This window comes from Anguilla anguilla, chromosome 3 (assembly GCF_013347855.1).
Source record: "Anguilla anguilla isolate fAngAng1 chromosome 3, fAngAng1.pri, whole genome shotgun sequence".
NCBI lineage: Eukaryota > Metazoa > Chordata > Actinopteri > Anguilliformes > Anguillidae > Anguilla > Anguilla anguilla.
Genome location: NC_049203.1, coordinates 50,123,904 through 50,139,485, shown reverse-complemented (window position 1 = coordinate 50,139,485; position 15,582 = coordinate 50,123,904). Strand labels below are relative to the sequence as shown.

General features: G+C 40.5%; 1 long non-coding RNA gene across 1 annotated transcript; it reads left to right on the top strand.

Moving 5' to 3' along the window:
- The first annotated feature begins 3,720 nt into the window (after nucleotides 1-3,720).
- On the top strand, nucleotides 3,721-15,244 carry LOC118224171. Its single transcript, XR_004764591.1, has 5 exons — nucleotides 3,721-3,793; nucleotides 4,110-4,235; nucleotides 7,836-7,936; nucleotides 8,046-8,125; nucleotides 14,979-15,244. It is a non-coding gene; the product is annotated as an uncharacterized LOC118224171 (long non-coding RNA).
- The last annotated feature ends 338 nt before the right edge of the window (nucleotides 15,245-15,582 follow it).

Below are 15,582 nucleotides of genomic sequence, written 5' to 3'. Positions count from 1 at the left end.
GAACTAGAGTTAACCTTGGAATTGCTTTTCTATGGTGGCGTCAGCTGAAGTTTGCCAAGGGGATGAAAAGTGAAGTGGAGTGGTCTTGTTGGACCTGTAAGTAAAGTTACCTCTGGCTTTGCAGCTAGGGTTGTCAGATGTTCGATTGTCAGATTATTTGTACCAGTCCAGTTTGTGGTCCCAACCAGGCAATGTAGTCTAATGTCCAATCCAAGTAATTAATGGAGGAAATTTACCTGTATTTTGGACAAAAGTAATTGGACCAATCAACATAATCTTAAAATCTTAGCACTTGGGTGAAAATCCTTTGCATTTGATGACTGCGTGGAGTCTGCGACCCATAGACGTCATCAGACACTGGGTTTCCTTGGTGATGCTTTGCCAGGTGTGTACTGCAGCCATCTTAATTTCTGGGTTTGTTTTGAGGGCATTTTGCCTTCAGTCTTGTCTTCAACGAGTGAAACGTGTTCAGTTAGATTCAGGTTGTGTGATTGACTTGGCCAGTCAAGAATATTTCACATTTTGGTCCTGAAAAACTTCTTGGTTGCTTTAGCAGGGTGTCTATGGTCATTGTCCTGCTGCAAGGTGAAGTGCCAGCTAGTAGTTTGCTTCTTGCAGTGATCCATCTGAGTTTATGCTGGTGTAGTCTTATCTTTATGGTCGTCTTTAACACGTCTATGCCTATATCCTGGAGAGTGTCCTTGATCTGTTCGACAATGGAAAAGGGATTTTTCTTCATAATTAAAATTATTCTTCAGTCATTCACTACAGTGGTTTTCCATAGTCTACTATTTTGCATGCTATTGCTGAGCTCACCAGTGCATTCTTGCACCTTAACAGTGTAACAAACTGTTTATTTTGCATATCTAATCTTTTGGCTATGTCGCATGATGTCCTGCTTTACTGGCATTGACACTTCTTTGGTCTTCAGGTTGAAAGACAACAGTAACAGACTAAAGATGTGAGTTCTACATTTATAATTAACTCTAGACCTTTTGTTAGCTTTCTTGTGCCTCATATTCACTGTGCTGGAGTACAGAGACAAAACAACAAAAAATGTGTCACTTCCTAAATAATTACAGACCACTATATATGCAATACTAAACCATTTTTGTTGGAATGTTTGATTTTACAAGTGCTACAATGTTGTCCATGAAAATGTAAACTACTTAATGTAGTTCTGCAATATGACCACTGGAGTGCAGCAGTGGACCAAGATGAAAGAACAGGGTAGTGAAGATTACATTATTTTACATAGGTTTTTAAAAATATTATTCTTATATTTTTGTGTATGTTTTTGGTTTGTTGAGATTTTTTGTGCCCTATTATATTTTATATATTCATATCACTTAATGATGCCCTGCCAACTTTGTAATGGCTGGTATGGGAACAGAAAAGGGGGGTTTGTGGTCTTAAGCAAGAAAATCCGCTTCAAGTAACTCCAAAGAAGCTCGTACAGTGAAGTTATTTTTCCAGAGCCTGTTATGAACACATGAATTTACAGCATTTGTTCAATTGAAAACAAACATTATTTTTATACTTCTTTCCTTGAGTGCAGCAATCGCAGGTAGCTATACCATAGGAAATAGTTCTAAATTAAAATAAAATTCAATGTTTTAAAGAATAATTGGGTAACATAGACTTGTACGAGAACTAGAGGCATAATGTTACTGAAAAAAGCAGCTTTTGAGTTATTTGAAGAGCTATTTCCTGCTTTATGACAAGAACACCCTATTGCCCTATTCCAACCATCATAATGTCAGCAGGTTGTCAGTAACATTGGTAAATATAAGCTATCCTTCATTGCATACAAAAATTTGGCTACTCAAATATATACACTACAACAAAAAAATTTTTTTTTTTTTTTTAACAGAAAGAGAACTACCCTTTAAAGGGCATTTTATCTTCTGTCATCTCTATTTTTACACATACAGCTAAAATAAATATAAAAATTTCAGAATTGTACAGAATTATCTGCAAAAGTGGTAACAAACAACAAAATAATTCTAAGTTATAATGTTACATTTTCAGCAATAGCTTAGCATACGTAGTGTTAAAATAATGCAGTGAATATCTGAATTATATAAGCATACTGCCACCTCTTCAGCGCGATTGTCCTCTGCCTTATTTCTAGTCTGTATTGGTTATATGAGAATTTACTGTCAATTTTTATTTATATGATAAAATGTAGAACTGGAATGGTGAGGGATATAAAACAATATGTTGGACCCATTAAATAACTATTGCATTAATTAAATTGTGTGTGTCAGTTTTGATGGTAAGCTGACCAACAATTGGAAGCAGGACTTAGAATCTTTGCCACAGGTACAGGAGAAAAGATCATTTCCTCCCAGGGCGATCCTGACTGGGGTTTGAGGTGAGGAAAGAAAATAATTTCAGGTGCATACATTTATCCTCCAGGTTATAAAGTAGCCTGGAGGATAAATATATGATGAGAAGATGTACAGATTTGTGACTCACAATGGATAGTGGTCCTTCCACAAGTCTAAACAGGTTGTGTATGTGGATTGTTTTCTTCTTATTCCTCTTCTTCTTTTTCTTTGTCTTCTTGATGGAACATGTTATTTTTATCATATTAATTATGCTCACAAATGATCAGTTCTGTGAACAAAAAAATTGTGTCTGTCCATTTGTGACATGGAACTAAAATTAAAACATAAATTCTTTCTTAAATGTTAAATGTGTTTGATGGAGTCAAGCCCTCAATCCAGTCCAACTACCACTATGTGACCCAAGTAAGTTAACCACCACCTCTACACTTTCACTGTGTCTATACTGAAAACACTGAAGGTGATTTGAGATGGTGTTTGGCTGGGGAAAACAAGCCTGTGAAGGAAACGCTGATTGATGGATTGATTAGCAACATTTGCCCCATGGAAGACTCCTGTCACACCTCCAACCCCCTCCCCCCGTGTCTGAGGGGGGAGGTGAAAGTGGGACAGCTTGCTCTGTGTGACCAGAGTTGCTGAGCGGATGTAAGAGGATCACTGTTTCAGTGGATGTTTGACATGCAGGGACAATACCTGCTCAAGCCCTACGTTAACTGCAGGTCAGCCCTCCCGCTGTGATGTCACTCAGTTCCCATGGCATTTCGCAGCCACCTGCAGCACCTTTCTGTCCAGAGAGGAAGGGGTGTGGAGGACAAACACAGCAGGTTGTCTTATTGATCTGTACCATAAACATAGTGGCTTAACACAGCTACTGCCATTGATGGTTATATTGACCATTGCAAAGCACAATTTTGCCCACTAATTTGAAAGGTGGGGAACTCAGGTTTTTTTTCTTTTTCAAATGGAATTAGCCACTGTACGTTTTTGCATAGTGACAATCTCCAATTTTGACTATGAAATTATCACACCTCAGCAAAAAGTTGGCACAGTGTCATTTACTGAGAAGATCCAGGAAAATGCCGTAGTTGAAAGCACTAGACAGACCAAGCAGCCACTGCAAACAGTGTGGTTTGGCATATGCTTGGAATGTGCAGACATTCAAACATTTATGCTGGCTTTCATTTTTAGATGTAACCAGCCTTAACATTTTACTGAAATTTTGTTGAAATAATAAAGATATGTACCTCTTGGGCATACATTTTCAAAGATTACCTCTAATTTTGCACGCCCTTTTTTAACCCGTGACCGGAAATGACGAGTCGGTAAATGTTTCATTAAACTCTCCAAAGGTGATCGGTTACATTTCCTAACGTGGTGGAACCATAGACATATATGTCTATGGGTAGAACAATTTTTCAGGTCCATGTCTGTGCCGATGTCCGGTAAGTTCCAGACTCTACCTTGAAATATCTGAAATATCTGGACAGATATAGGACGGCGTTGGTGCGAGGCCTGTTTTAAGCACACCTGAATTGCGCCTGGTCCCTCCGTGCATTATTAACAGCACGAGTTTAGTACAATACCTGTTCTTCATTTCATAATTTGTTAATTGCTTTGTAATGAACGCATCGCATATTCATTAACGGTGCCGAAAATAATGTGTTGCCATTACATCTGGTCCCACGTCTTCAACGTGATTATGTGTGAAATATACTTCTTGGTGCCTTATTTATTTTATCTTCCATCACTTTATTACAGCAAAGATAACCCTTCCGTTTCCAGGGGGAGAAAGAAAAATGAGACCGAGTTCTTAATCCAGGTTATTGCCGAGTGCTATTTGTGGCTACAAAGGTGTCTTCTGCACACTGGCTCAGAACAAAAAAGGTGAAAATTGCACCCTGGAGAAAACAGCTTTGATTAAAAGGTGTAGTTACCCCCACCACCCTCTTTATTAGCATGCTGCGATCAGCTCGCGTTTGAGATCTGTGTTTCTAGGTGGATTCTGGCTGCTTCCCAATAAAATAAGTAGCTCTCTGCTGACAATTAAAGGGAATGATCAAACGTGAGGGATTTCTGTGTGGGAAAAGAAAATTAGTTGTCAAATGGCGTTCCTTTTGAGTTTGAGAGCATTCGTGCCTTAAGAAAACATGGTGTTCGGTTTGGTTGGATGCGTCTAAATAAACCAGCATTTAATGACGGCTTTGTTTTCATCTGCTCCTCATAGCACTCCGAGATATTATTACCCAAAGAGCGGATGTAATTAAATTTGCATCTGCAAGTTGCTTATTTATGCAGTGTTACAAAGTGAGTTTTGCTATTCCTATGTGGAGGAGCTGTTGTGTCCGGACTTGCGTTTGTGAATGACACACACATTTGCGCTATTGTGGTAAGAGTAGACGGACCGCTCTCGCGGCACTGTTGATGTGCACTGCTCCGAATATGCGGCGGGTCACAGCTCGGCCCCTGAAATGCCTTTCACAGTAAGAAGAGACTTAGCGACGGTCCCCTAATGATGAAAGACGACACACACCAAGAGCGGAAGAAAGAGACGCCCTATGAAGCATGATCATCTCTTATTCACCGGCCCCTGTTCTCCGGGATCACACGAACCCCGAGGGTCTGGAACTGTAGAGACACAGAGCTAAGGCTGACTGCCCCCTACACATGCACTCCTGATTTCAATCACAAATCACTTGTCCGTCAGCGGATTTTTGCTAATGCACCGAATATCAGAGATTCAATGGACAAGAAAACCAAATAGAAATCAGAACAAATATACACTTCCACGCCGTCTGTTTTATTTTAACCTGACCCGTGTGTCTTAATTTTTGAGACAGGTCTACTTTACAGGTCTACACATATTTTTGGAGAAATTCCAGACACAAACGCTAGAGGTCTCTGTGTGATCTCCAATGCCGTCCTTAACCCGACGTTGTGTTCCATCCCACGTCAGTCCTGTTTAGGCCAGTCGTCCTGTAAAGGTTCTGCGCACATGATATCACATTTGTTTCGGTGTATTTTTATAAACCGATGGTTTGAGGAAAGAGGGTTTTCGTGTATGCGTAGGCTACTCGTTTCTTCTTCCGAATAATGTGAAATATAAACAAAAGTGCAGATGGTTGGTAGGACAGGTGCGCTGGATTCACACGTCTGTTGTAACCTATACCTCTATTGTGCAATCTTGATTTAGGCCAACCCAATTAATGATAGTAGTTACCAAAAAAAAAAAAGTTTTTGGGGAGTTAATGGACCGCGGCTGTGGTTGCTTGTACATGTCACACTGCAAGCTACAACATATGGCATATTCATCTATCATAATTACCAGTGACTGTTGTTTGTACTTATTATGGAGCACGGTATTAAAGCACATACTGTAGCTACCTCTTGCGGGCATAACGGTGATCCAGTTCGGTACTGCTGTAAGGCTGATCAACAGCCTCAATGCCGCTAACGCATCACTTTACAAAAGCGTATGACAAGAGTCGCCTGATAAACGGGCGCAAGACCATACCTCCGTTCGGCCGCGCCCCGCAGCCACGATTCTCAGTGCTAAAAAAGGAAATGTTGATTTGCAATTGCAAAACGATTTACGTCCTCGTTCCTCGTTAACCTGCCAGCACATTTGTGCTGACCTTGTTTTTACAAGGGATGAAATGACAATTAATGGTGCATTCATTACACAGACAGATTTGGCAGAACTCCGGATTAATGATAGCAATGTTTCCTAACTATCTATATATCCATCTCTCCACTGGTCTGTTCTCTCATTTATATGGCATCTCAGGTGCCCTGGGATATGGAGAGCTATGGAATTTTTAGCATAGCTCTAAAGCAGGTGAGAACATGCTTAAAAAGTCTAGTTAATGCACACCTCCTGAAGCAATTTGTCCTTGACAACAGCACATGAATTATTACTAAAGCACAGATTACTGATCACCCTTTGGCATGGTTGCTTAAGGCCTTGCACACAGAGATCAGGAGGGAATCAAAGGGGAATTGTTTTCAACAGGCCCCACGTCTCGATTCTAAAACAGCTGGATGAGCTCAGATGACTCAGCTGTAATACATAGGCCCCCGGAAGACCAGCGACTGGGATTATGGAGATATTGACTCATTGAATATGTTGTTGATCTGAGACCAACGCTGAAGTGAGCCTGTACACTGCCTGTACCTCACTATAGCCCAATCTGTACTTAATTAACCTAGTCCTAATCTACGTTCCAGGAAGCCAATACCTGACAAACCCCTGGGACTTTTAAGCTAATTTTTAAAAATGTTCAGTGCATGCCTGCGCTGCTCTGCTTGTCAAATCTTCATGCTTGAGGAGAGATGACAGTTTTCCTTATTCTATGGAGTGAGTGAGTTTTCCAGCACTATGTGGGAGAAAAGGGTCTTTCTTTAAAGAAAAAAAAAAAAATTTGCCACGCACTAATTTTCTTGCAAGGTAGTTTGATTACATGTTGTGATTAGTCCTGATTATATGACATAAATGAATCAAATAGTAGAGCCATATCACACCCATAGCAAAGTAAAGAAAACATGGGGGGAAAAAAGCTTTTAAAAGTATTTATATCCTTGTGTAAGTATTGCAAGGTTGTGCTGGTGAAGAGTTAGTTTACATAAGGCTGACTTGACAAAGCATTATCAGTTTTGTAATTTAAGATGACAGAACAGTGCCATCGTGTAGCCTATAGCAACAGCACATTGTTCCGCAGGTTGGCTCAGGATTTTCCCTGTGAGGCTATGTCAGATATGCAGCTCCCTTTTGAAAAAGGAAAATAAAATACATTTTTTTTAAAACCATGTGCTTTGATAAGTGGTTTTCACGATTTTCTCTTTTTTTTTAAATGTGTGAAACAAATTATCATGATGTCTCTCCCACACGTGGTTATGAGATTCAAAATATAGATGGGGAGAGGGTCTTGTGTCATGCTGTATGGCAACAATTCCCACAAAGCATGTCAGAGAATAATCCATTCCTGAAGTCAAGCAATTCAAGTTCCATGAGGTGCTGCTCTATTGGCCATTGCATCACCCAGGAGAGGGCACCTCTGTTAGCAAGAAACCCTTGCCCTGCCATGCAGCAGTGACTGCTCTGGTCAGTTGTGTTCCTGCAATCCTCTATTGCCACTTGTCTAGTCCTCTAGAGAAGATCTTAACCATTAAATGCTTCACTTAGGGGGGCTTGTGCTGCTGTCCATCCTCATCAACAGTGTTCGAATTACGGGGGGAATTGGGGGGGGTCTGACCCCCCTAATTAAGACTTGGACCCCCCAAAAGAGGGAAAAACAATAGGTTGGGGGGGTCGAAACATTTATATATCCTTACCTGTAATCGTAAATATTACAAGATATTATGGGGGGGTCCAAGTCTTAATTTTGGGGGTCAGACCCCCCCAATTCCCCCCATAATTCGAACACTGCTCATCAATACGGAAGAAATGAAAAATCAGAACTATTTACTCCACAAAGTGGTGTGTTCCAGGTGATATGTTGTTGAATGTGAAGAAAGTGAATCGTGGATTGTCCTGACTGACTGCCCTGATTAGCATATTGCACGGTCATCCCTAACGAGGCTCGTCATAGGTCCCTGCTTCTCTCAGAGCTTTCCTTACAGACTTTACATACAGGCCTTGCTTTCTAGCGCGCGTTCGCTTTTCGACTGTCTCTTCTTATTTTACATGCTGGGTCCAAGTGTCACGCGACGTCATTAGAGGTGAAGTGACAGCCCGCTGCGAGGTTCTGGCAGTGTCGGAATTAACATATCCCATCCCGGTGAGTGATACTTCCCTCGGAACAGTGTCAGACACGAGATGCTGCTCCACCACATTCCCCCGGTGCGGAGACGTCGCATCAGGACACTTTACTGTTTCTTTCATATTTCAGTTCCCTCCCCCGTCAGTCTTGCTTTTCTCATTTAGGCGACCTGAGAACTATGATTCATGCAGAGAGTATACATCAGCATGGATATTTGCAGAGATTATGGAGGAAACACGATGAAAGATACTTTCTTTTCAAGCATTAATTGGCAGGATTGAAAATTTTAGATATTGCCTGAATAGGCATTATTGTAATGTACTTGTATACTCACACTAGATAAACTCAGAGTGAAATGAGCTGCTATAATGTGGACTTTTATAAAGATACACAAAAAAAGTTCAAGAACAGAGTGTTTCTTGAAATATTCATAAAGTATTGTCCAAAAATTGGTCCTGGCATAAAGTATACTGTAAACAAACAAGCAAAAATAGACACACAACATTTCAAAATAAGTCAAAGATTCTAGACCTATTCAATGGGAATTGCACTTATTTTCACTTTCAGATGTAAGGATATTCAGGAATTGATTCATTAGTCATTCAATAGTAAATTACTATTTTCTTATATTCCCATTTGACTGTTTTCATTTCTCAGTTACTTATTTTCCCCTGCTAAATTAAGAGAACATAAATGTTGCTTAGGTGAACATTAACTTGTTCAAACCACAAATAATCTGAAATTACTTGTGCCATTACATGCAAAAAAACCAAACATCAGTTCCATAAAACAAAAAAGGGAAGAAAAAAAAACAGCAAAACAAACAGAACGACACACAAAGGCGTTTAGGACTTAATGGTGCTCACTGGGGATGTGTCAGGGCTGGTTAAACCCTCTATTTAAAGATCCATCACCTTCAGGAATTGCACTGGAAACATACGCCGCCACAGGAAGACCCCAGGGGCTGAAGGAGGCAGTGGGGGGGGGGGGGGCGGGTTACACCCGCACCCACTAGCCCACCCCCTAACCTCCTCCCTCCAGCTTGTGCAGACAAAGGAACGGCTCCTCGGCCTGACACCTGTCAACACATTAGGTGTCAAATAAACAGTCTTTCAACCTTGGCCGGCAGGTAAGCCCAGCTGATCAAAGCCATACTGGGGCAGGGTGTCAGCTCCAAACCCCGCATATACAAGGGCCAAAATTTGCCCAAGTACAACTCCCTTGTTTCGCCACCCCCACTGCCCCCATTTTAATGCTCCAACACATCCAGGAAAGGAATATTCCAATATTGGGCTCAAAATAAGTTTGTGTTTTCTGTGGGGAAAAAAGGTGTTCAGTGATGAACACCTGCTCAGGTTATATTTCATCGATGCTGATATGCAGAATTTTTCAATCCAGTTTTTACAGCGTGCAGGGTCTCCATTTGACACCATCTTAAAACCCCTGGTGTGTCATAACCCTTCATTATTTAGGGAGATAAGCAGTCCTGATCGTGGCTTGTGAGACAGTGGATTGCCCAGAGGGCAGTAAATCTTTTTTTATGGCTACTTAGGTGGTAATATATTGTCCAGAATTCCACAGGTGTCTCCCCAAACTGGTCTGCATCAGATAAGACTGTTCTTGCCTCTCTCCACCCCAGCTCCAGGCTCGTGTTCAGCGGCAACACAGTACAGGAAGGAAACGTGAAAATAATGATACATTTAACAGACACCTTTACTATAAATCCCCAGTCAGACAGTACCTCCAGCTACTACATTAGCTGTGGTATGCCATGGAAATTGTTCAACACGTGCAAGGTAAAAAAAAAAATTAAAAAAAAATACATTGGAGCTTTTATCCATGCCTGCATATAATGACAGGTTTTTAGTGTGAAATAAGTGGATCATTATGACAAAAGATGTAGGAGGGAGGCATCGTGACATTTAACTGAGCCTGGTGGTAACGTCTGTACTGAGAATTTTTATGACGGTGCAGACTCCCATGCTTATAAATTTAAGTGAACAGATCGCTACATGTATTCAGTTCAGTGTCCTCTTCGCAGACATCTGTGATTGTAGCTAGATGTAGCTACTGATGAGTCAAATAATGTGTAGGGGGTGGGGGCGGGGGGTACCATCCCAGCAGGTTCAGTACAGATACTGTTCAAATAAGAAAAACATGGCGGGAATCTGATCTACGTGCCATCGTCTCTGTCCTTCTTTTCTGTCTGGGCGGACAGGATCCAGTTTGGCGAGTTGGATGCATACGCTATGTAGGCCCATGTGTAAACATGCCAACTGTCAATCATCGCTCACAAGCAAAGAAAAAAACAAAAACTCCAGCACGACATTCTTTAATATTCTAAATACTAAACACTTTGCGCCCTGGGCTAGTCCATCAAAATGTCATCATATCAAAATGCCTGACGTACAATGTCACATAGGCATTAATTAGCACAAAGGGTGATTTTAACTGCATGGTTACTTCGGCCTTCGTTCTCAATGGACTTACTGAGAATCCTTTGAATGAGAGATAGGGAGACACCCGCTGGCTGACAATGACAGTAACCAGCCCTGCTGACAGATCTCCTTTGGGGTAGAACCAAGCCCCCTCTGACGTGTAGAAACAGAACCCTTCAGAATCGTGTTTGTGACTCTGATTGACAGGTTCCCTCCAGTGTTAGATGGAACATATGCCAATAAACTACACACAGAATGATGTTTCTGAGAGACAAATGTCAAGCAAGAAAGGAGAATGAGATGCGAGAGAAAACCATAAAATTGGAGAATATCGCAGTTACAGAAAAACTAATTTGACACGATCACTTTGTGTAGTAAGCTATGACAGAACATTTAGTTCTTCACGTGATCTGGCCACAGCTAGCAGGCTTTCTTTAAAGCCCGTGCGTACATCGATGTCATCGTACAGTTACCTTCCACCATGCTAGTTTAAACAAAACCATAAAGCAATGTAAAGGAGCCATCTTATTATTCAAACAATGCTACCAGGATCTGCACCCCGAATGTGTCAGCAGTTGCTCGTGTTTAAATATCAGAGATCCTAGGGAAATGTATTTCTGTCAGTTTAAATTCAACACTGTTTTCTTTGCGATTGCATGCATGGATACGCACTTTGGCGAGATATATATATATATATGTCAAATATATACACTGTGTAGAGCTTACTAATGACATTTCTGATAGCTCTGAATAAGTTCAAGTAATGTGCAGACAGTCTATTCTACCAAATTCTGCATATTCAGTGAGATTTTTAAGGAAATAATTAGAGTGATAATGCATGGTATGAAACTGGCATGCACAAAATATGAATAAGGTTTAAGCTCTGTAATATATCAGGGTCAATGCATTGCGTGCAAGCAGGAGCAAAGAGGCAAAGTGAATACTATGGAATATGTTGTGTTACCAATTAAGGAATGTATGTCACTAAAGGGAAAATACTGAAATTAAGCTGTGCCTTGGGACGGTATTGTTGAAGACAAAGATTCCTCAAAACGAAACTCAACAAAATTATATTTACACAGCATTATTGCTAGATCATGAGCATAGTGGCCTCAATGGCTTTTTATCATCATAAATCTTTTTTTAGTTCTTTTATCATATGCTCAAAACAATAATTAGGCAGGTCATTTACTTGGGCAGACATGGGGTGAAAAGCTGAAGCCAAAATGTGCTGTACTGTCTGTGTTCAGATTAATTAAAATAAATAAATGTAATCCTGTTTATACAATACTTCATTCTCTGTAATTGTGTTATTTTTAAATGATGCAGTGACACTTTTTTAAAGTGAAATTCCTGTCCACCGTAACATGCAACATGTTCTCAATATATGACATCAAATACTGCATGAACTGTGTCCGTTGTTGTGCATAGCCATTGCATTATTAGCACAAAAACAACCTGCCATAAATGTAGAAAGATCTGACTAAAGTCTTGCCTTCAGAAGGACTTCACAGGCTTCTGAATCATACAAAGACATGTAAATAGCGTTGAGCTTTGAGGATAAGTCAGGTGCCATTTAGAATTAACATCCCAGGCCCAAACTTGCAGTATTTACGCACGCATCAGGACAATATAGGCTATTTGAACACATAATGTTTAAATAAAAAACCCTTCAACGCCAGACAGGCTTTGACAATTCATAACTGTCAGATTAACTTGAACTGAAATACAAATGTCTCATCTTTCTTGCTGGAGGCCTGGTCGTTTATCCTCTGTCTTTTCGCATGTCAGATTAGATCAAATTAAATGTAATGAGGTTCAATAACTCTGAATTCCTTGTACCCATTCAACACACTGAGAGGAAAAGATAAAAAACGGATCACTCTGTGGCATTTAATTGTCATTATGAATACTGTATATTAAATAACTACAGGTAGTGAACAAATAATGAAAAAATACAGATGAGAAGTCTCTTAGTAAGGTGTTGAGCCTGTATGTGCTTTGCCATAGTCTACATCTGTCTTTCAGGCTTCATTCCAGAAAATTCCAAAAATGCTTGACTGGAGTCAGATCTGGACACTGAAAGGGCCATGATCAGTTACGTAGCCAGTTCCAATCAACGGAACCTTCAGGCCTGTAATAAAGAATTCTTTGCAGTCTATTGGAGCACAGAGACACTGATGTTGGGGAGGTACTGGACATCTTTTGCACAAAGATGATACAGTGAGGCTCAGCTTTATGAGGAAAGCTTGTAGGAAACCACTTTCTTTATTATTATTCTAGTTCTGAGGAAAATTCGATTTGAAATTATTGTAATCAAACATAATATCAGGATAGACAGTCTGCCCAATTGTCATATGTGTGTTTAATGACAAAGAGCCTCACCTCAAAATAACTTCATGGTTATATCACTGGCAAAGACATATGGCTAATGTCACTGTCATGATCCTCAAACCAGCTGCTCTTGCTCTGTGGATATGAACATCCACATGCTCATGATCATCTTGACAGACATCACTCTCTGTAAGAAAAGAAATACTTAAATATGGGGTAAAGATAATCAGTCAGCGCCATTGAGCAATGACTGACATTAATCTTGCTTAATAAAGGAATGATGTACAGTATGAGTGCACCCAAGCTATGCCATGAAAATGTGCCATACTTTGATACAAAATCACCAGAACCTTTTACTCTTGGAACACTGTCGTGTTTCTCTTGTTTGTCTCTTGTTGTTGTCAGTATGTTAACATTTGTCTTACTGTGTTTTTAGATGACCATTGCTGTGTTGTGTGCTTCCACACAGGGTTTACAGAGTGTTTTTTTATCGTTTGTCCCCATCTTTTCATTCTTAATGACCATTATGAAGCAAATTTGATTCCAAAAATCTTTGTATACTAAAAATTTCTGGTCTGAAAAATGAAAAGGCTAGGTTTCAGGTTAGTTAAATATGTATTAGGTGCATAAATAAAAATGGCTAACTATACAGATTCATTTGATTCATTTAGCTGAAAATGCTAAAGTTCGCCACAATAATAACTGGCATTCAATGTAATCAAAGAACAGGGTTTGAAGCTCCATTTCACGAGGCAAATTTCACCAGTGGAACCACACCCTTTCACCACACAGCGAGGGGGGGGGCAAGCACCTTCTGCAGTGACTCTGACCCCAGGTTCCTAATGAGACGTGACGACAAAGCATTTGTTTAAATAATGCCCGTTCCACTCAACATTTGCATTTATGTGAGAGCACCTGAAAAAGGTGCACTTGAAAACCCATTAGAAATGGCCAGTACTATAGCCAAGCTTATTTGAGCTTAAGTGATCTTCTCAGTAAGCTTTTGACAATGACGAGTAAATGCACAGATAGATTGGCCTGAAAACTTGGGTCCCTGACTACTGTTTATTTGGTTCCTTGAACAAACACAGACACAAGTTGAGCACATAATTTGAGTAGCAGACAGTATAAATCAACATTTAGCCAGGAAGGCATCCGTCATTTCAAGAGGAACATGGCAGTTGTGTCAGGCCCAGAGCCAATGGAGGAAGACTGAGAGAAAGAAAAATTGTTTGCGAAATTAGAAAATAGAAAAATTAATCAATTGGAAAAAGTGCTGCTAGGAAACGCCAAATGACTGGTATTTCACGCTAATGGCAGTAAAATAGCCAAGGTTCCAGCCCGCAAAAGCTGGATTTTAATATTTTTTCAGAAGCCTGCCACTGGGTTGGGGTGTACTTTAATAATCATTAGTACTGTCTGCTCCTTTTTTTGACAGGAGGAAAACTAAATCTGAATATTAACGAGAGCTTCATCCAAAAATGATATAAGCTTAAGAAATGGCTGATCATCATGAAAAATATGGCTATGCTGCCACATGCAGTTACAACGGTCATTGCTGCTTCAATTGGTCACTGATAGGACGTGTTTCCCAATCAGTATTGTGCACTGAAGATGAGGTCAGCACAGATTCCCCTGCAGAAGGACTGAATATATTTTGTTTACATAGGAGGTGAGCTGTGAGATGGCATTAATAAGGCCACAAATTTGATGGTACACTTTTTAATTGCAGTAATTACATTTATCATTAGTACCAGTGTTGGGTAAATTCATTGTTATTATATTTTTTCCATAAATTATGTCAACTTAATTTTGGTAATTGAAGTTACGTACAAAGTACGTTTTTCTTTAAACTGACATTGGGCCCTGTCCTTGACAGAGATTTCAAATGTTTCTCAAAGCAGACATGTGCGGTACAACAGCCAGGGCACAGGAGAGGAGTGTTCATGCGACGTGTGCAAGCATTTATCAGACATTACACTCCAGACAGTAAGACTTGAAGGAGTGGTCTCTGGCCAAATGAGGGGAGATTAAGGAAACAAGGATGTGTAAACTGACGCTGACTGAAATGACAGTCGCTCTGTCATCTCCCTCCGCAGACATCGGCACATTGTAGTGAAACCACGGCGATTAAACGAGGCAACGGCAGAGGCAGAGGAGTGGAGAGAGAGCGTGCGGCCGAGGTCCGGCCGTACCCAGGCTGAGGTGTGGGCAGAAGCAGGCTCGTCTCCCCCCTTATGCCGAGTCGCTCGGAGAACAAAAAGATCAGGAGCGTGATGAGTGTCTCTGGCTGCTCCGCAGGGAGAGATGGGGAGCTTGAGTGAAGCCTTTGGCCGTTGGAGGTGAGAAGTGTTAATCCTGCATTAAATGATCTGCCACTTTACAAAATACGAGACAATTACACAGATAATTATACCAAGCCTTCTCACAGCACCCCTGGGTCACAATTAGCATAATACAGTCTTCACACAATGATCACTACAACCTCTCTAGGTGAGGCTCTTTCAGTATGGCAAGCCACTGTGCAGAGCTAATGGGAGGCCTAAGAGGACAGTGTGTGTATATATGTGTGCACGTGCGCATATATGTGTGTATGTACACTTGTGTGCAGTGAGTTGTAGGTAACTGAAATATATTTTGGTTCATAAGTGTATCTCCATACTTCTATATGTGCTTGTAATAGCTAAGTAACACTATAACATT